This window comes from Phacochoerus africanus, chromosome 13 (assembly GCF_016906955.1).
Source record: "Phacochoerus africanus isolate WHEZ1 chromosome 13, ROS_Pafr_v1, whole genome shotgun sequence".
NCBI classification, from domain to species: domain Eukaryota; kingdom Metazoa; phylum Chordata; class Mammalia; order Artiodactyla; family Suidae; genus Phacochoerus; species Phacochoerus africanus.
This window is the reverse complement of record NC_062556.1, coordinates 14984282-15005615: the sequence shown is the minus strand read 5'-3', so window position 1 is coordinate 15005615 and position 21334 is coordinate 14984282. Positions and strand designations below refer to the sequence as shown.

At 48.9% G+C, this 21334-nt stretch overlaps 1 long non-coding RNA gene across 1 annotated transcript in view; it reads left to right on the top strand.

Moving 5' to 3' along the window:
- Positions 1–4462: 4462 nt before the first annotated feature.
- The window catches only part of LOC125113318 (uncharacterized), a 257564-nt gene continuing 240692 nt past the window's right edge, over positions 4463–21334 (top strand). Inside the window, exon 1 of the long non-coding RNA XR_007131412.1 lies at positions 4463–4652. This is a non-coding gene — a long non-coding RNA (uncharacterized LOC125113318). The remainder of the gene's footprint in view (positions 4653–21334) is intronic.

The following is a 21334-nucleotide window of genomic DNA, read 5'->3' as shown; positions in this document are numbered from 1 at the left end:
TTCCAGTGCTTTACAGCAGGTTCCCGCCTCATCTGTCTATTTTGTACATAGTAGTAGGTATAAGCCAATTCCATCCCCCCAACTTATCCCTCCCCCCACAGCTTTCCCTTTGGTAACAATAAGTTTGATTTTGAAATCTGTGAGTTTGTTTTATAAATCAGTTCTTTCATATCATTTTTATTAGATTCCACATATAAGTGAGAGCATATGGTATTTGTCTTTCTCTGCCTGACTTATCTTAGTATGATGACCTTTAGGTCCATCCATTGGACCTAATGTTGCTGCAAATGGCTTTATTTCATTCTCTTTCATGGCCGACTCTCCATCCATATCTTGTTGGGCACTTGCAGATGTGCATTCAGGATGCGGAGGCAGAGGCGGGCAGCTGGAGGAGCAGCTGTGCCTCCCAACCCCACTCATTACCACCCAGGGACCCAGAACTGGGGAAAACTGGCTCACTTTGGGAAACACACCTCAAGAACGCTCCCATCGCCATGGTGTTTTACTCACGGTGTCTCCTTTGCCCTTTGAAGCCTTTTCCTTCCAGGCAGGGCCTCCCTCTCTCTCTGTTTGCTTTAGTTTTCAGTTTTATCCTGTGGCTTCCTCTCCTCCATTTTGACTTAGGCTCCTTCACCTTGTTCTTTGAAAAGGAAAAAAAGTCACTCCCCGTGGTGTCCAGGGAAGCCGAGGGACATACTTGGGGCAGGTCAGCTAGTCTCCAGCCAGCCCTCCAAGGAAGCAGTGGTGGTGGCACATTGTTTCAGGGTCAGGGGCTGGCCTGAGCCTTGTGTTCCCCAGTGGATGGGACTCTAGGAGCCAAGAGACGGGGGCCACAGTGACTGTCACCCACAGCCCTCTGGAGGGAATGATGCTTAAAAGGAAAGAGCCCGTTTCTTTAGGCACTAGGAGAAAGGCCTCACCTGCTTCTCCCTGACAGCCCACAGGCCCGTCGCCTCATGGGTTTACTCTTGTTCTAGCTCTTGGGCGGGGGGGGGGGGGGGGGGGGGGGGGGGGCAAAGGCCCCTATACTGTGTTTGGGCCTCTGCCTTTTCTCTTGCTCACTCCTGTTCCACTGCATTGTCATCTTCCTCTCAGCCTCATGAGGGCCTGACCCACGCAAACACTGAAACTTCCAAATGATGTCTGCACTTGGATCAGGAAGTGAAGGACAGGGCTGGCCAACTGGACAAGTCCGGGCACATGTGCCTCTCGGTTGACAGATGTATTTCTATTCATCACCAGAGCAATTACATAGTTTAACATCCTATTTGTGCTGGGGGACCAGAAATGGCCCTCCAGTGGGATGTGCCTGAAAGGATAACATTTGATGCAGATGTTGGGATGCATCAAAATGGGCTGGGCAAATTTAAAAATCATCTTTTAAAAGTGAGTAATGAATGTGCCACTATTCCCCTTCCTGAGCCTCCTCTGCCCCTCGGAGCCGTGCTGGGGGTCTGAGTTTCAAGGGCAATGTATGAGATGGTGGGGCTTTTGGAAGGGGTAAGGTTATCTGCTCACCCATTCCCTTAAAAACATCATAGCTGATTTTTTTTTAATGTGATAAAATATTCTCTCATCAGGAGTTCCTGTCGTGGCACAGTGGTTAACGAATCCGACTAGGAACCATGAGGTTGCGGGTTTGGTCCCTGCCCCTGCTCAGTGGGTTAACAATCCGGCGTTGCTGTGAGCTGTGGTGTAGGTTGCAGACGCGGCTCGGATCCCGCGTTGCTGTGGCTCTGGCATAGGCCAGTGGCTACAGCTCCAACTCGACCCCTAGCCTGGGAACCTCCATGTGCCACGGGAGCGGCCCAAGAAATGGCAAAAAAAAAAAGACAAAAACAAAAAAAGACAAAAAAAATTCTCTCATCAAAATAGTCGTATCAAAACAGCAGTGTCAAAATATCATGCCCCCCCCCCCCACTTTTCAGATTGTAGCTTTCAAGCTCGACTTGTTATTATGTGGTTAATTTAACCTGAAATTTAAATTTAATAAGGCTTCCAAAGAGAATGTAACCAAATGACAGAATTCTCTTGCATTGTGGACATATATGGGGGTGTGTGTGTGTGTGTGTGTGTGTGTGTGTGTGTTTGTGTTTGTGTGTGTGGGCTCCTCCCTCCTTCCTTCCTTTCTTCCTTCCTTCCTTCCTCTTTTCTTTCCTCTCCCCTTCAGTTCTAACTAAATGTTGAATGTCACTTGATGTTGGCCCATTAGCCATTTACAGTGATGTTTTATGCACATCCTAATGAACCAGATACCATTCTACAAACACTTTAAATATTGACAAATTTGATTTAGTAATGATAATCTAAGGTGTTGCTTGTCCAGATTCAGCACAAAGAAGAATATCTTTCTTCCAGATGTCTCTAGGTGTTGCTGGCCAGTCTACTGCATAGGGAGAAAACAGGGGAGATAAATTGCCATATAGTACAGGGCACATCAGAACATCAGAGTTCCTCTTTTTGGAACATGTTTTGACTGAAGCTTAATTCACCCTCTAAAGGAATGTAAAAGAGATTCTTTACCTATAGCATATATTTGGCAACACTTTGAATTTTAATATTAACCTGAGCAACGGAGACACAACTACATCTGGCTGCATATTAATGTCACTGATCACACGTTTTAGTCATAGAATTTGCCCTCTCCCTGCTTCTCAATGAGAAGCCCATAGACAGTAATTAAGCCATTATAAAAATACAATAGGACATAACATAATAGAACCATCCTGCTGTCAAGGCACACAGAGCAGGGAAATCAGGGGAACACAAAGGAACACAATACGTCCAATTTAGCCCTGCTGCGGAAATGTCACAAACCAGTGCCCTCCAAAGGCTAAGGAGGGGGGAACGTGATTTCCACAGACCACTGGGCATTCACTCTTAATTTTCAGACAATAACAAACCAACCAGCAGACTAACCAATCAACCAAAAAAACCAACTAATCAAGCAACAAGCAGTTGTCCACAGTAGAGTGAAGAATAGAAGGCCCCATCTTTGTACTCAAGAGGTTTACAATCCTTTGGGGAGTAAAGGCTTAAAATAAAAATGCAGCCTGACAGTGGTTCAGGATATATCACAAGAAAGATGAGATTAAGCAAATAATATAGAAAGCACATTATATCCACTCCAAGGAAGAAGTGACCATGCCACAGAAACACTGGGGAAAACTTTACTTGAGGAGGTGGGACTTGAACTGGACCTAAAATAATGTGGCAAATTTGGATAGCCAGAGAGGAGAAAGGAAATGGTATGAAAAAAGACAAATATGTCTGGAAAGCCAGACCTTCAAGAAAATGGTTATATGCAAGTATTGGGCGCAGGAGTTCATGAAATAAAATATCAGACAGTTAAGCTGTGGGTAGTAAAACATGTTGATACAATATACATATGATCCAATCCATAAAAGAAATTCATATGTAGCAGAGAAAAAAGACTAGAAGGAAATACATCAAATGTTAATATTGCTTTTTTTAATGGGAGATAAGAATATGGGGGATTTTTATTTTTTTCTTTGAACTTTTCTATATTCTCAATCCTAATCTAAACAATAAAATTGCTACAATAAAATAAAAACAAAAAGAGACAGAACAAATCTCAAAATATATTTTTTAAAGGCCTCCATATACAAATTTTACATTCTATAATTCAGTCATCTATAGATTCCTAGGCAGAGTGTGTTACAAGGGTTATATGGGATTTCCCTGGTGGCCTAGTGGTTAAGGATTCAGGGTTGTCTCTGCTGTGGCTCAGGTTTGATCCCTGTCCAGGGAGTTTCCATGTGCCTTGGGCGAGGCCAAAAAAAAAAAAAAAAGATTATGTATTTTTAGCCAAATTCATATGTTGAAGCCCTAACTCCTAACATGACTGTATTTAGAGATGAGGCTTTTGAAGAGATAATTAAGGTTAAATAAGGTCATAAGGGTGAGATCCTAATCTAATAGGACTGGTGCCCTTAGAAGAAGAGGAAGAGACATCAGGGATATATGTGTACAGAGAAAAGCCATGTGAGGTCACAGCAAGAAGGTGGCTTCTACAAGCCAAGGAGAAGAGCCTCTGGAGAAACCAAACCTGCCAACACTTTGGTCTCGGACTTCCAGCCCGCAGAACTGTTAGAATAAGTTTCTGTTGTTTTCACCACTCCATCTGTGGCATTTTGTTATGGCAGCCCTAACAGACTAATATACTATCTTTATGTAACTTACATTATAAGGATACTATACTTTTTCCACCTATATTTTTCCAATAACATTAACATAAAACTCATGAGATTTATCCATCAGAATGAATGAAGGCCCTATCAGCTATGTCTCCGGCTCTTGGCAGTGGAGTACCACTGAAAATCGGCCATGGGTCAACACCTGAAGAACGTACAGTCTATATAAGATATGGGGGATAGGCTCTGCAGTGTTAAAGAACAGGTAGACAATCTAGGTGGGGGATTCCCCCCCTCCTCAGCTTCTCTTCCTCTGTATATGGCTCCAGGGTCGAAGGAACTATTCGCTCAGCATCAGGGCCTGCTGCTGGCTGACAGCCGTCCACTTTCGTCCCTCTCTGGAACTCTGTCCTCTCTGAAGATGGCATCTTCACTCAAGGACTGCCTCCTTCTGGAGCACAGCCTCTTCCAATGACAGGCCAGTGGAAGATGATACAGGTCTGACCCCCTTGTCCCAGCTGGGGACATCTCTGAAAGGCCAGCCCAGCTCTAGATCCACCCATGCAGTCAGCTGAGACCTCTGCCCAGTCCACAGTCCTATGTACATTTCTGTCAATCCTGATTACCGTCCTTCCCCCACAGGTATGAGCCGGAGACCATACCCTAATCCCTTTCCTGTTTGCTAATCAGAGCTTCTAGGGAACTGACCTGCAACGTTTCCCAACTTATCTGTTGCATCTCTTCCTGTCTCAAAGCTGGACGGCTTATCCACGTAATCTCAGGGCAATTACTTTTACATCAAGAATTATAGTTGACCTTTTGTGTAGCACTCAGGTGGCATTTCAGGACTCCTGGTGAGCAGGCAGATTTATTTTATCTGACTTGAATTTCTAAGGAAACTGCTGTTGAGCCCGGAGTTAGGTCGTGAAGGCTGTACCAGCTCTCTCTGCCTTTCTCACCAGGTGGTTTTGTCCTCCTCCAGCCTGGGGAGTTTGAAATGGGGAGCCTAGGTCTCTTTTGCTCCTAAGGAGCTGCTCTCTATTAGAATATTAATTGTCAAAGCTGGAAAGCATGTCAGAAATTGTCTGGCTCTAGGATGACCAAGGGGTTTTAATGCATACTACGACTTGGATCAATTAGTAATGGCTATTGGAGAGCTGGCTTGAGAATTCCGAGGATGGCCAGGGTTCAGCAGCTAGGAGAGGTGTGGTTGGTTATGGATGTGGGGCGTGAGTGTGGCAAGGGGGCTGGTGGCAGTCACTTCTTTGGTCCTACTCTCTTCTTTTACTGGAAATGAAATTGGCCCAAGGTCAAACCTACCCAAGCTTGTGCAGCAAGTTACAGGAATTTGAGCCCTAGCCAGTATGTCCTAACAAACAGTCTGGACTCCTCCATCCCACAGATGCTGTAGTTAGCCTCTCTGGCTCACCTCCTCTGTTCCAGTTCCTGATCTACTTGAGCACATGAGTCCTGAGCCAGATCCCAGTCCTCCCTCTTTCTTGGCTGGCTTCTGTTGCCATATGTGAGCCTGATTCTTTGGGCCAAATTCCTATGAGTAGTTTCTATTTCCTCTGTGTTTCTCATAGTTAAATCCAACAAAGTTCTACACTTCAGGGTGGGCAAACCTGCTAACATATTAATTTTCTGTCTCTGATCTGCCTTCACTCTCATTCATTCACTTATTCATTAAAAAATGTCTCAGGCACCTGCCATTGGGAATATTAAAATTCCTACCGGAAAAGCCCACCAACACTTTTGAGCAGTGGCTTTAATGCGTAGTAATGCCCATCCTGCCTTGTAGCAGACAGTGTTCTCTTCTTCCCCTTGCTGACAGCATCTTGTCCTTCCTTAGGGAACTTACGCATCCTTCCTTAGGGAACTTACGCATCCTTCCTCTCCCACATGGTTCTCTTGGAGCTATCCATCACACCACCAGCTCATGCCCTGGCTACACAGGTGGATATGTGACCAAAACTTGGCTGTGATAGTCCAATAGTGGGCTCCCCAAAGATGGTAATGCTTGATCCTCAGAAATTGTGAATATATTTTACATATTCATTGCCATTTACTTGCAAGTGTGCTATTCAATATACATTACTGTTACAAGGCCAAAGGGTCTTTGTAGATGGAATTTGGGTTGTGGACTTTGGGAGGGGGAGATTATCCTGGATTATGTAGGTGAACCCAATGTAATCACATGAGCTCTTAAAAGTAGAAGAGGAAAACAGAAGGGCCAGATAATATCATAATGGGGGGTGAGCTTTGAAGCCTGAGAAAGACTTGACCCACCATTGTGTTTTTAGAGTTGGAAAAAGGGGCCATGGGCCAAGGAATGTGGGTGGCCTCTTGAAGCTGGAAATGGCCCACAGATGGGGAAGGAAATAGGAAACAGGGACTTCAGTCTTATAAACACAAAGGATGAATTCTGCTAGCAAAGTGAATAAGCAAGGAAGGGGATTCTCCCCACTAGAGGCTATAGAAAGGAACGCATCCTTCTAAAACCTTGATTTTTGTCTGGGACCTCTACTGGACTTCTGACCTTCAGAACTGTAAGATGATAAATGTCTGTTTTAAGGCACCTGGCTTGGCAATACAAAATGAAAACAATGACCAAATCTCTGGCCACAGTGATTGGCCCAGAGATGGGCATGTGATTCAAGCTGAGCCAATCAGAGACTTTCCCTGAGACTCTAAGAAAGAGAAGACTTCTCTTGGTGAGCGCTCTAAGGATGGAGGGCCCGAGACCTGCCAGGGGCATAGGCCCTGCCACCTGGAGAAGCTGATAAGAACTGGGCCGACACCTAGGCAAGAGCTGTGATGGAAGCCGTGCAGGTCCTGACAAGGTTCCTCTCCAGCTGTGCTTGAAGCCAACTCCACCCCCGCCCTTCCCTATCCCATAATCCAATTAATTCCTCCTGTTGTTCAAATTCATTTCAGCTGGATTTCTGCTACTTGTTGCTGAAAGCTTGTGACTAATCGATACCCGCCCCAAAATACCAATCCCTGGCCTCCCCTACTTAAAGATCACTTTTGGCGCTCTCGTCCTTTCTCCAGAAGGACGTGGATAAGTATCTGTGTTCCCTGGGAGACTTGGCCCATTAGCAGAAGTTATTTTATCAGGTACCTCAGCTTCCAGAGCCACAGGAAATGGCACACACAACCAGGGGTTTTGATGGAAGATGGGGACCAGGAAATAGCCAGATCATGAGGGACCCAGACTGGAGAGATGTGAGAGGAAGGTGTGATGTTGAGTGAATGAGTGAATGGAGGTGGGAGCAGACCACGCCAGTCCAAGCAAGTGGGAGAGAAGTGGGGGCAAAAGGGGGGACGGGAGATAACCCCTCTCAAATCTGCTTAGTGCCTCCCCACTCACCCAAACGCTTTCAGTTGTCCCTGACTTTTATGACAGTCTCTTTTTTTGTCTTTTTAGGGCCACACCCACTTACAGCATACGGAAGTTCCTAGGCTAAGGACCAGCCTGCGCCACAGCCACAGCAACGCCAGATCTGAGCTGCATCTGCGACCTACACTGAAGCTTGTGGCAACACCAGATCCGTAACCTACTGAGTGAGGCCAGGGACTGAACCCACATCCTCATGGATACTAATGGGTTTCTTAACCTGCCGAGCCACAACGGGAACTCCCATGACAGTCTTAATTACGTGTTCCAATCACGATGACCCCACAAAGCAGGTGGGGTAGCAGGGGCCTCATGCCGAGGCAGGGGACATCTGTTCCACACCCACTCCATGGCTTCAGCGCCCCCCACAGCCAGGGCCTCCGCACCCCCCTGGGACAACTTGCCTGGACAGGCATGAGGGCCTCCGGGTGGCCACCGAAGTCCCAGGCGTGGGCTGTGACAAAGAGCCCTTAGCTAACATCACAGGGCAGAAAAAGAAGAGCTGGAGAAAAGCAACACCAAACAATCCCCTCGTGCTGCTGGCTGATTGTCGGAGTTTGAATTTCTGCCAAGGGTTCCTACTTCTTAGCTGTCAGCAGTTTAGTTTGAGACAATGGTGAAAACAGCCCTTTTGGCCTCTACCTAAACTTCAGCGGAGAAAAAAACGGAGTCAGAAGTTGAACTGGAATGATCTCCTTACCTTATTTGCCCCGACCCCGAGGAGCCCTGCGCTAGCAAGGAATCTAACACGGCGCTTGGGAAGCTGTGTTTATGAGACGAGCCTGGGGATTACGCCTCTGAGTCAGAGCCTTTGGAGTCGGTGGTGAATTAGTGGGGACGTGGGAGGGAAGCGCCTTGCCAACTGGAGAGCCCCCTTCTTAGGCTGAGCAGTCTAAGCGAACTCGAAAACTCTGATCTTTCCGCTCTGGGAGTTTATTTTCTCTCGGAACATGTCTGGATCCTTTTTCTCTGTAAGAAGGGAAAGAAAAGGCTGAGTAAAGATGACAGGTTTACTTGGGCATGAAATCACTGTTGGACAACTTGTTTTTTTCTGAGTTAAGTGTCAAAAAATCTGCAATTTGCAGAATAAGTTTCCCTGAAATTACACATGGGGTGGTTAATTGAGAGCAAACTGCCCGGGCTTTTGGGCGGGGGCAGCACAGCCCTTTCTGAGAACTTGGGTCTCTCCCAGTGTCAAGTTCCTGCCACCAGTTATTTCCAGCACCAGGGTCTGACCCGCACCTGCCCAAGCCCCCAGCTCCTGACTTTGCCCAAATGCTTCATTTCTGAACAGTCATGAGGTCAGCTGCTCGTTTGTTTGTGAGATCTACATTTCTTTTTATGGTGTCACTTGATCACTTTTTAAAATGTAAATCTCAGGAAAACTTGTAAAGAATTTTACGGTCTTTACATCAGGCATTTTCCATTCCTGTGTCTGTGGGTTCTGACCCCTGGCTCTCTCACCTGTCTGTCTTCTGGCTGGTCTGTCATGATGTCATAACAGTAAACCATGGTCCTATCTGGAAGCCTATGACATTTCAGGTCACTGTAGAAAATGTCTTCTTTCCGAAAAGTCTTTACATAACTCTCTTCATTAACATAACATGGACAGAGTTTTCTTAACTTTTATTTATTCAGAGGGGTTTGTGTGTGTATGTGAGGCTATTAGGATTTTGCACCATCATGAATGGGCATAGAGTTACTTGACCATCAGGTAGCAGCAAATCCACCTTAAAAAGCTGAGGGTGAATTATAACTAGTTACAGAGGAAAGGAGAGAGCACGGAAGGGAGGCAGCAGCACAGGGAGCGAGCCCTCCTGGAGATGTTGGCTTCAGCTTTGCATGCTTCAGACCTCTGGGTACCACTCTCTCAAACTGAACTGTGGCCCCAGGCATCTAGGAGCAGCCCAGAGATACAGGCCAGCCTTGCTGTTCTGATGCCATAGGATCCCTTGCTGTCAGAAGCAAGAATTGGGTTCCTTCTGGGCCCCCAGGAAGGGCTAGTTTTCTGCTCCTAGGGTTCACAGGTTCTGCAGTGCAGGCTGGAGGAAGTTTCTTTCTGCCGACATCAGACAGGCTGTGAGGAGGCCAGATCTCCCCAGCGAGCACCGTTCCCTGGCCTCTCCCCTGACTGAAGTGTAAATGACTTCTGAGAGCAGAACCAGCCAGTCGAGGAATTCATTCTTTGAACTTCTCTGACTGGGAAGTGGTGCTGAGACTTTGAAAATCTTCAAAGATCTCAGCCCATGGAATCGATAGTTCATTTTTCAAGTCGCCAGACTTAAGGCGAGGAATTCCGCTCAGCCAGCGCCATGCTGAGGGCCTCGTGTGGGGGAAAGAGTCTCCCAGGCTGGGACAAGCACAGGCCATGCCCCAGGGGAGCTGGCCAGGGAGGAGTCAAGGACAGAGACGTACTTGTCTGCAGGATGGGTACCGGAAGCTGCAGGGACGCAGGCTGAGAACGGGCACTTGAACTGGGAGTTGGAGAGAGGATGGGGAAGGGATTAGGGCTCTTTTCATGCAAGTTTTTAAATAAACCAAAAGCTGGGAGGCAACTGAAATGATCTGAAACTTGTCCCATCCGCGTGCATTTCTGGACTGATAATTTTTTGGGGTTTTTTTTGGTTCGATTTTTAACTTATTTTATTGAAGCACTGTTCATTTACAATGTTGTATTGACTTCTGCTCTACAGCAAAGTGATTCAGATATATATATATTCTTTTTCATATTCTTTTCCATTATGGTTTATCACAGGATATTGAGTACAGTTCCCGGTACGATACAGGAGGATTTTATCATCCTATATGTAATAGTTTGCATCTGCTAATCCCAAACTCCCAGTCCATCCCTCTCCTGTTCCCCTCCCCCTTGGTAACCACAAATCTGTTCTCTGTGTCTGTGAGTCTCTTTCTGTTTCATAGATAAGTTCATTTGTTCGATCATTTTGAAACAAACACTGAGGACACCTAATATTGACTGAGCCCTTACTGAGTATCAGGTATTATATGATGAGTTTATACGAATTATCTCATTTAGTCTTTATCATGGTCCCTCTGAGATTTGTACAATTCTCCAGCATTTTTTCGGATGAAGAAACTAAACCTCAGAGAGGTCAAGTGACTTCCCCGGGACCTCTCAGCTAGTTAGGGCAAGGACTGGGATATGGATGTAAATCCACGTACGTCTACCACTGAACGCCAGCGCCTTCTCCCTAAATCCTCATCTTCATCTTTTTGTTTGCTTGCTTTTTGGGGTTTTGTTTTGTTTTGTGTGTTTGTTGTTGAAACCTGAAGAAGCATCTTATGGCTCTGGATCATGAAAAGGATCCAAGAAAACTCAGGAATATTCCTGTGCCTTTCAGGTTCAGAGTCATGACTCCTAGCAGCTGGGGTCTGGGCTTCACAGCATGAACACAAGGGTCAGTCTCTCCAGGAGGCCAGAGGTGCCCATCTCTCAGGCTCCCAGCCAGGCCCCACTGCAGGCTCCACAAAGCCTGGGATGGGTTTGCTCCCTCTGACAGGCTTGCTTCCCTCCTCCACCTGCCTGCTTGGCTCTTACACCACTAACAGGTAACAAAGCTGCAATGAAGAGGAAAAAGGGTGCTTTTGAGAAGAGGAAAGCCGTCTTCCTTTAGGCAGTGGGGCTGCGAGAGGTGGGGGCGCCGGGGTGGTGGGGTGGGTGGGTGGTGATTAAGAGGTTTAGGAGAGGCTGTTAACTGGTGATGAGGCGCCACGAAAGCCAGCTCGGAACAGGCTGTACCCTGTGTGCCTGTGAAGAGCTGATGCCGAGGCCGCGCTGGGGCGAGGGTGCGAGGGTGTCAGAGTCGTCAGCTTCCAGCGGGACACCAACCAAGCCTGCAGCACCCCGAGGGCAAGCAGCTGAATCAAACACACACTTGATGAGAATGTTCGGTTTACAGACGTCGCTAGGCTGAAGCGGCAGTTGCTAAGAACAAATACATCACTGCTTGCAACACAGGCCCCCACAAACCCGATGCTCTCTTTCCTCACCCAAGGGTGAGAAGGGATACAGGATAAACTCGCTTCATGGCAGCCAGTCCTGGGAATATCATTTCACATTTCGAAACTGCTGGATGAGGCCGTCCACAGCTGTGAGTGAGCAGGTAGTGGGGACTTTTTTCCTGGGACCGCGGAGGAAGCCGAGGAGAGCGCACAGCCTGAGCTGCTGGCCGCCAGGTAGCAGCCCGCAGCCCGAAGCCGGCTCAGGACGGATGGGTGTGGCCTAGGTCGGCCTGGTTGTGGTTGCTTCTGATTTCAGAAGTCATTTGTTCTTTCACACTGTGCACTTGAGAGGCTCGTGATCTGTCAAACTTTGGGCACCTGTTCTTTCCAATAGAAACACGCATCAAAAACCGCAACAGGTTTTGCAAACAGCGACCCAAGCGTGGTCCGCCTGCTGTGTAGTGCTGGGCGACACCGCCATGCACCTTTGTGCCTTAACAAAATGTTTTTAGGAAACGCAGTAGAGAAAACATTTGTCCCTAAACTTGGGAAATTGAGAGAGAGAGAGAGAGAGAGAGAGAAAATACAGCCATAACCCCACCCTCCTAATTTGCCAATAGTTGTCACGTTGGCATGCTAAACCCCTGTCTTTTTTTCTTGGGCATTTTCTTTGCATCTGGGGTTCAAGTCCACAATCATCTGCTGAGCCCCTACTGCGTTCTAGTTATGCAGGCTTCTGGAGAAGCTTGGGAAAGTTTTGGGAATGTTAATTTAACTAAATGTAAGTCATAAAAATTTTTAAAAATGACAGTAAACCTAGTGATGCTGTGGAGTGGAATGAAAAATGTGCATGAATCAAAATTTAATACAAGCTTGGACATCAGAGATGGGCTCCACAGCTTCTGTATGACGACTGGGTGAAAGGCTTAGCAGCAGGGACCACAGAGGAGCCCCCTGTGGTTGGGGAAGAGCCCATGAGAAACGAAGAAAGCTAAGAAGAGGACAGAGTGAGGAGAGGGAGGTGCTTATAAGGTGGAGTTGAGAGGGCAGGAGGCAGAAGATGGGGTTTATTTATTTATTTATTTTTTTGCTTACTTTCCTTGGATCATTTCCAGAAATCACATTTGTGTGGCCCTTAAGCCACATTGCCGTGCCCCCTTTATCACAACTGCCAAATAATAATGCAAACAGCCATGAGACTATCAGCTCACATTGACTGAGTTCTCTCTGGGTGCTGGGCATCATCCTGACCCCTTCACGTGCTTCATCTCAGTTAATTTTCACACCTACCTATAAAGTAGGTTCACCTATTATACTTCTTCTGCAGACAAAAAAATTGAGGTTCAGAGAGGTTAGGCCTCTTGCCCAAAATTAAACAGCTTTTCCTATGCCAACACCCAGGTGGCTAAAACAGCAGGAGGGCACCTCCTAAGAGGAGGGACTTTACATAAATATAAACAGCTGGGGGAGGTGGGATTAAGATGGCAGCGGAATGGAAGGACTGGAGCTCAACTTCTCTCCTGAAAACAACATTTACAACCAAATGCTGAGCAATCTTCAACCAAATGGACCGGAAACTTTCAAAAAGATATCCTACTCCAGAGGACAAAGAGGAGGCCACATCAAGAGGTAAGAGGGGCAATTACTCCATATAAGCATCCTCATACCCCCCCCACCACCCACCGTGGGAATCCCCACAGACTGGAAACTAACTGGTTCACAGAGACTCACCTACAGGAGTGAGAGTTCTGAGCCCCTCATCAAACCCCCACACGTGGGGATCTGGCAATGGGAGAAAGAGCCCCAGAGCATCTGGCATTGAAGGGCAGTGGAGCTTGTGTGCAGGAAACTCCATGCGACTGGGGGAAATGGAGGCCCCATTCTTAAAAGGTGCACACAGACTTTCACGTGCACTGGGTCCCAGGGCAAAGCAAAGTCTCCATGGGAATCTGGGTCACACCTGACTGCAGTTCTCGGAGGATCTCCTGGGAAAACAGGGGTGAATGTGGCTTGTTGTGGGGAAAGGACATTGGAAGCAAAGCTCTTGGGAATATTCAGCAGTGTGCGTTTCTCTAGAGGTGGTCATTTTAGGAAAATCTGGCCCTACCCATCAGCGCTGAGAAGCCCCAGGCCAAACAACAATCCAGGTGGGATCACAGCCCTGCCCATCAGTAAACAGGCTGCCTAAAGACACCCCAGGCACACAGCAGCCTCTAATCCCATCCAGAGACAAAGCCCCACCCACCAGAGGGATAGGAATCAATTCCACCTACCAGTGGGCAGGCATCAGTCCCTCCCATCAGGAAGCCTGCAGCAAGCCCCCATACCAACTTCAGCCACAAAGGTGGGTAGACCGTCAGAAGCAAGAGAGGCTACAACTCTATTATCTGTAAAAAGGTCACCACACCAAAAACCTATAAAAATGAAAAGACAGAGAACTATAACTCAGATAAGGGAGAAATAAACACCTGGAGTTCCTGTCATCCATGAGGACACAGGTTTGATCCCTGGCCTCCCTCTGTGGGTTAAGGATCCGGTGTTGCTGTGAGCTGTGGTGTAGGTCACAGACTTGGATCTGGTGGTTGTTGTGGCTGTGGTATAGGCTGGAGGCTACAGCTCCAATTAGACCCCTAGCCTGGGAACCTCCATATACTGCAGGTGCAGCCCTAAAAAGATAGATAGATAGATGGGTAGACAGACAGACAGCGACACCTCAGTTTTATTAGCTTCCTTTGAGTATGGACCCTTCCGAAGAGTCTGGCTATTTTTCGATATTAGAAACACATCTCCCTTTACATGCTTTTTATAAAACTTTAACAACTTGCTAAGAAATCCTTTTAAAAGATAGCCCATAAATTTCTGACCTTTCATATAGCTTGTTTGCACATCACTGAACCTTTTAGGGAAGTTTCGTTCGGGAGCATCAGTACTGTCATCCTGGGAGGCTCCTGACTGCTGAGGGGAACAGGGGTCTTGGCTGCTCTCATTTTCCATGGGGCCGGCCTCGATGCGCCTCAGCCCGCAGCCTCCGTGCCTGCTGCTCCACCACCTCTGCTCCCTGCTTCCAGGGCTGCTGTCTGCCAAACGCTGCCCTCCCTCCTCTCTGCTTTCATCTCTCTGCCCCCTTTTCCTATTTGTTTCTCAGCTTTCTCAGGGAGCTTGTTCTCTTTTGAGATGCAAAGAGCTACTGTGTTATTGGGTCACTTTACTGTACAACAGAAATTGAAGAAACATTATAAATTAACCACTATTTAATAAGAGAGAAAAAAAAAAAAAAGGAGCTCCCTTGTGCCACGTGCCTGACACCATGAAGTCTCTGCTTGGTCCCCTGGAATCCCCACCACATTCTTGGGCGTCTTAGTTTCTGGCAGGGAGCCGGGCGGGGGGTGGGGAGGCCCTCAGCCCCCAGGCCATGCTCTCTGCTCTTGAGTGTAGAGCTGGAACTGGAACCCGTGAGTGTCTAACTTCAACCCTGTTTCCTTTGCTGCCGGTGGCGCCATCAGTAATCATCGGGCCCAGGAAAGGAGTCTGCTCCTGGCCTTCCACACAGCAAACCAAGACATAGCTTCCGTCTGGTTCCGGCTGCCTCTGGGCTGGTTTCCAGCAGAACAGTCTTAAGCCAAGGGCTCCTCTTCAGGGAGCACAGAGTCCTGCACAGCAGCTCCAAGGAGCCCAGGCTCTGGAGGCAGAGAGGGCTGAGGCCCGGCCTTCACTTCCTCCCCCCGGCTTGTGCCTTGGGCGTCATACCAGGTCTAGCTGGTTGTGCTGTAAGGAGTAAACGCCGTCCTGCACCTCGCGACGATAGTAATAATGTCACCAACGGCGCTGCCCCCCTCCTGAGGGCTTACTCCGCTCAAGTGCTGCCCGCTGACCCCCATCACCCTCCCGCGGACCCTCGGCCGTAGGCGCCTTGATGTTCACCTCCCACGAGCGGAGGAAACCGAGGCACAACATGCTGCCCGAGGTCACGCGTCTGAGAAGTGGTGCTGCCGCGATGCGCACCCGGGTGCCTGGGTTTAGTGTCTGGCACGCTGTCCTCCTGCTACTGCCAGGCGGGGCGACCCTTTCTGTCTCTGTGCCCCCTTCTCTCGCCCCCTAACCCCACCTCGCTCTCTCCTCTAGTCTGGGTGGCCCCTGTTCTAGGAGCCTGGCTCGCTGGCTGCCGGAGTCGGTAGCCAAGCTGTAGCTGCTCCTGCCCCTGGCGCGGGCCCCCCTCCCGGGAGCCTGGTCCGCTCCGAGCATGCAGCCCGCTGCGCAGCGCCGCTTGCCACCTTGCCACCAGTGCCGCTCGTGTGTCATGATTGTACATTTTCTCTCCTTGAAAGCCCAGTGATGAAGCTAATAGGGTTCATGCTGAGAACAGATGTTCTTTCTTCTGCCCAGATGCTGTCCATGGCGAGGCTTCTCTGGCTCTTTTGTACTTCCGTCTGAAGTGTTTCTGGTTGAAATGTTCTAGGGATGGGCAGAAAAATCACGCTGTCCTTCCAGCAAGGAACTGGGCACGGGTCTTGAGGGGGTGTGAAGTAGCCATCCTTGGCATTTTATGATCCATCTGCTTCCTGAGGACACAAGCCTGTTCCCATTTGAAAACTGCCTTTGCTCACATTTTATACTTAAGCATCCAGAGTTTCACTTTTCTGGTTGTTTCAGTCTCCAGCTAATGTGGGAGTTAACAATTCTTCTATTTCTTGCTTTATTTCCTCTTCTCTCCCTACTTGGAATTCATAGAAGGTTTGGGGTTTTTGTCCCTCTCCATTAAGAATCTTAAACAACTTTGATAGTATCATTCATTCATTTAATATTCACTGTCTTCGATGGGCAAAGCATTGGGGTACAAAACAGACAAGGTTTCCACATTTATGGGGCTGATGTTCTGATCCAGGAAGACAGACAATAAACCCATAAATAAACACACAGTGTAACTTCAGATTGAAGGGATGCTATGAAGGAACGAAGCCAGAGAATAGGACAGTGAGAGCCTGGGCAGTGAGGGTTAATTTGTATAAGGTGGTGAAGGAAAGTCTTTCTGAGAAGGTGACAGTTAAGCTTCTAGAATAACTGAAAGGATACTCTAGAAAGTGGAACTGACAAGTGCACAGGCCGTGAGGCAGGGAGGAATTGGGGAGTTAAAGGTACAGGACAAAGGCCAGTGTGGCTCGGTGTCCTGAACATGGGGGGAAAGGCAGGGTGGAGTCAGAGAGGTGGCAGAGGACACATCTCATAAGATCCTCAGGGTTCCTCCCTTCCCCCCACATAATGCTTTCAAGTCAGTCAGCAAAAGATGACTAAAACTCTTCCCCTGGGATTTGGGGGAGGGAGTTCCGCTGTCCTCTCTGGACCCCAGGTAGATGGTTAGTGCCAGTTTCCCTTCATCTGCAGGTGCTGGTAAACCCCTCTTAAGTTGTGCTCTGTCCTGAGGGCTGTGGCAGGGAAGGAGGGCAGTCTGTGCTCGCCCATAGAAGCCTTGGATGGATTTCCTTGAGCCTGGCCTCCACCCTGGGGTGAAATTTGACCACAGCCACCGCTGACATTTCAGAGTCATGCAAAGACACCCTGACTCTTCCAGTCAATGATACATTCTGCCAAGATGGAGACCAGATCGTGCTGCTTTGCCTACATTGAAACTCATACATATTCGCATGGAAATACCTGCATTTGTCAGGTGCTGTTGAAGCCAGGTGGGGAGGGGTGCAGTGTTCCTAATGGTGTGTGACAGCCCTAGGCAGCTCCTCCCACCTCTGTGGAGCTGGTCCCCTTCTGTCCTGCTCAGAATAGGCACTGCCCAGGCTTTTGTCATGGAGTAGCTCTAGGCCGTCTGTGGCTCTTTGGTCAGCACTGTGCTGGAGGGCCCCCTTGTCCTTGCGTGGTCCCAGGTTGGAAGTAGAGGCTGGATCTTCTCATGGAGCCAACCTTCATAGCCTCGGCCTGCCTGGGTACAGCCCATCTAAAAGAGGAGGGAGAAGGGCAGCTCAGGCATTTATCCAGCCTCCATCAGGGGAAACTGTATGCAACTAGACCTGTATACAATCTAGAGGCATGCCCAGGAGGGACTTTTTTTTTTTTTTTTTTTTTTCCCCCAGCACTGCAACCGTTGCATATGGAGATTCCCAGGCTAGGAGTCAAATAGGAGCTGCAACTGTTGGCCTATGCCACAGCCATGTGGGATCTGAGCTGGTCTTTGACCTACACCACAGCTCACAGGCAATGCTGGATCCCTAATCCACTGAGTGAGCTCAGGGATGGAACCCATGTCCTCATGGATACTAGTTGGTTTCCTTACCACTGAACCGCAATGGGACCTCCTAGGAGGGCCATTTTGATGGGACCCTGTGATTATGACCCCAGTTCCCCCAGTCACAGGCAGGTACACTTTCCACCGACCACTCACTCAAGTGAGGCCCTGAGCACCAGCCACAGTCCACATGACTCTGCCTCCGGGTAGGTGCTGCAGGCGGTGACACACACCCTCCATGGAGAAGGGCCTCATTCTAGCTAGTGAGAGAGGAAGGCGGGGTGGCCTGGTGCAGAGACACTCAAAGAAGAGTGATATGGACTCTGAGGCAGTGGGAAGCAGGAAGAAAATTCCTTCCCATTCATAGGAGCACTGGACCTTAGGACTGCCTTGCCCAAAGCTGAGGTGGGCAGTGTGGGATTGCAGAGAACTCCTGGGTGCACAGAATCCTCTGGACGGTTTGGAGGTGAAGGAACAGCTGCAACGGAAAGAACTGGGGTATTTGTCTCACAGCTCATGGTGGCTGTCTTCAGATATTTAAAGTGGACTGGAGTATTGGATTTCATGTGCTCCTTGACGCCCTGGAACGCAGAACCGCACCCCTCAGAGTGATGGCACACTTGTGCGTAGCATTCATTGAGTGGCTCCTGTGTCCCAGGGTCGGGCCGTTCCTTCATCAGGCCTCACCACAGCCCTCTGAAGTAAGCAGTACTATGTCCCCTGTTACGCAGTAGAAGATGACAGCAAACCAAGGCACAAAGAGCTCGTGTCACCCGGTGATCACACAGCGAGCAGTACAGATTCAGCCGCCTGGCCCCGTCAGCAGTCGCGCTGTTCTTAGATTCATCCGCCTAATCGCCCGTCGGCGGACTCCTCCGACCGCTGATGGGACACAGGCGTGCAGAGTGTCACAGACTGACTGACAGCCCAGAACCGGAATTTAGACCCAGATGTACCAGAATGTCCCGGGAGGACGTCCCTCTAGCGGTAACCATCGCAGACCTAAACCTGTTCACATCCGTGTCAGATACGTATCACCCGCGTGCACTTTTCGTGGGACCCCCTAGCTCCGTGTGCTTCACGGAGGGGAACGTCCCTCAGAGGGAGAGAGGGAACTCGCCTTTGGGAATTTCCGTACCATTTCAATGCAGAAGGCTTTGCACCCGCGTCTTATCATTATTTGCTTATTTCCTCGACCCGCCCAGAACGCCTCCTTGGGCCTCAGGGAGTCTCCGCCGTCGAGCACACGCTGGGTTCAAAGTGAAGGGTCCCAGGCATGGGCCGGCAGGGCTGGGTCCCCGAGGAGCCCGCTTCACCGCGTCCTCCGTCCCGGTCCAGCTCCACAAAACCTAGCTCCGCGTTGCCTCCACTCTGGCCGCGGGGGCCGCCCGAAGGCATGGCCAGCGGAGAGGAGCCACATGGAGCGCATGGCTCTGCAGTCAGAGGGATGGCGAGCCCTGAACCCGAGACAGGAAAGAGGAGCAGCAGCCTCGGAAATGCTGGCAGCTGCACAGACCCGCTGGCCGCCCCTGTGAGCCCTGAATGGAAAAGACTGTCACATGCTGAGGGCTGGCCAGGCCCCACATCAGGCGGTGAGTGTGGTCCGTTCTGACCGTGAAGGTCAGTGACGAAGGCATCAGCCCTGCCGGGGTCTGACCGCTCTGGCTTCTCCCTGTGCCAGCCTCTTGGCAGAGTGTGAACTTGGAGAGGCAGGGCCTGGGCAAGATCATCCCGGCTGCCCTTGCTCCTGAGGACTTCTTTAGGGCACAGGGACAGGACAGGGTGTGCAAGGCAGCCGTGCCCAACCTGCGTGTCACGGGGTGCGAGTAGGTCCCAGGCGAAGGTGGGAAGCGTAGCTGCGTGGGCCCACCATAGAGCTGATGAGTGGCTTCTGAAGAGTGAGGCAGCGTTTGCCCATAAAAAGTGGGAGAAGGTTAATAGGTGCAAACTACTCCATTTAGAATGGATAGGCACTCAGGTCCTGCTGTACAGCCTAGGGAACTGTGTCCAGTCTCCGTGATGGAACAGGATAAAAGATAATAAGAGAAAGAGAGTGTGCATACATGTATGACCGGATCACGTTCGGTATAGCAGAATTTGACAGAATAAATCAACTCTAATAAAATTTTTTTTATTTTTATTAGAGTTGAAAAGGTATTGCAAGGATTAGGAAACTGCAGAGGTATGAGCGGAGGACAGGGTGTGTGTGTGTGTGGTGGGGGTGGTATCTAGAGGACACTTTCTTGTGGGACAGGAACCCATTACACCATGTGCTCCTGGGAGACAGTATTTCCTAATACCCAGTGAATGCCCTTTTGGACATCGCTGTGGTGACGAATATCTGCTCCCCTCTTTGGGACACTGACTTTTTTTCAGCCACTCCCTACGTGGGGCTGACCTCTCACCCTGACCTCTGTCTGCAGGCTCGGCCCACCCAGATCCTTAGCACCGAGCACTGACCTCTGTTTGGTAGAGGGGAGGGGCCGAAACAAGGGCGCTCTGGTTTAATTCCAGATTCTACTTGGTTTTTTTCCTCACAGACACTTTGGCCCAGTCCCACAGACTCACAGTTAAGTCCAAAGGGTCCTGCCTAGTTTTAAATCTTTCTCCAAAAATTTGCATCCTTTTCTGGAACTCTGTCTCAGTGCCAGGGGACCTGCCACAGGCTCTAAGACTTCCCTGGAGCAGCTGTCTCTAAATTGATCCATTATCTGCTTAGAGAGGTGACTCTTTCGTTATCCTTTGGGGGGGGTGGAATCCTGCTTCTAATTATTTAGGGTTCCCGAAATATGGTTCTCTGTCTGTTACACTGAGGTTTTCTATTGTTTACAAGAGAGATTTAAATTGTTAGCCCAATCCTTTGTGTTCTCCAGATTATGTCAACATTGGGGATAATTCTCATTTGCTGGTTCGTTCATTCATTCAGTAGATATTGAACACCCGCTGCATGCTAGGCACTAGGGATATGTGGCAAGCAAGACAAAGTTTCTGCCATCATGAAGCTTAATGAAGTAAGATGGAAAATACCCAAATAAAGAAATCAATAGGCTAGATATTTAGAGAGTCTGAGGGGTACCAGGAAAAAAGAAAAAGATCGACATGGTAGACAGTAGGGCAGATGAAGTAGGACAGGGGATTTGCCATTTAAAAAAAGAACCTAGGGAGTTTCCGTCGTGGTGCAGTGGTTAACGAATCCAACGAGGAACCATGAGGTTACAGGTTCAATCCCTGGCCTCACTCAGTGGGTTAGGGATCCGGCGTTGCCATGAGCTGTGGTGTAGGTTGCAGACACGGCTTGGATCTGGTGTTGCTGTGGCTGTGGCGTAGGCTGGCAGCTACAGCTTTGATTAGACCCCTAGCCTGGGAATCTCCATATGCCACAGGAGCCGCCCTAGAAAAGACAAAAAAAAAAAGACCAAAAAAAAATTAAAATTAAAAAGATAATAGAAATAGCTGAGGGAAGCACATTCCAAAAAGTAGCAACAGTAAGAAGAAAGGCCAGGTGGTCAGAAAAAAAGCTTGGAGGCTCCAAGAGCACGTGAGGCATGAGGATAGAAAGACGAGAACAAGAAAGGCGTCTGGGTT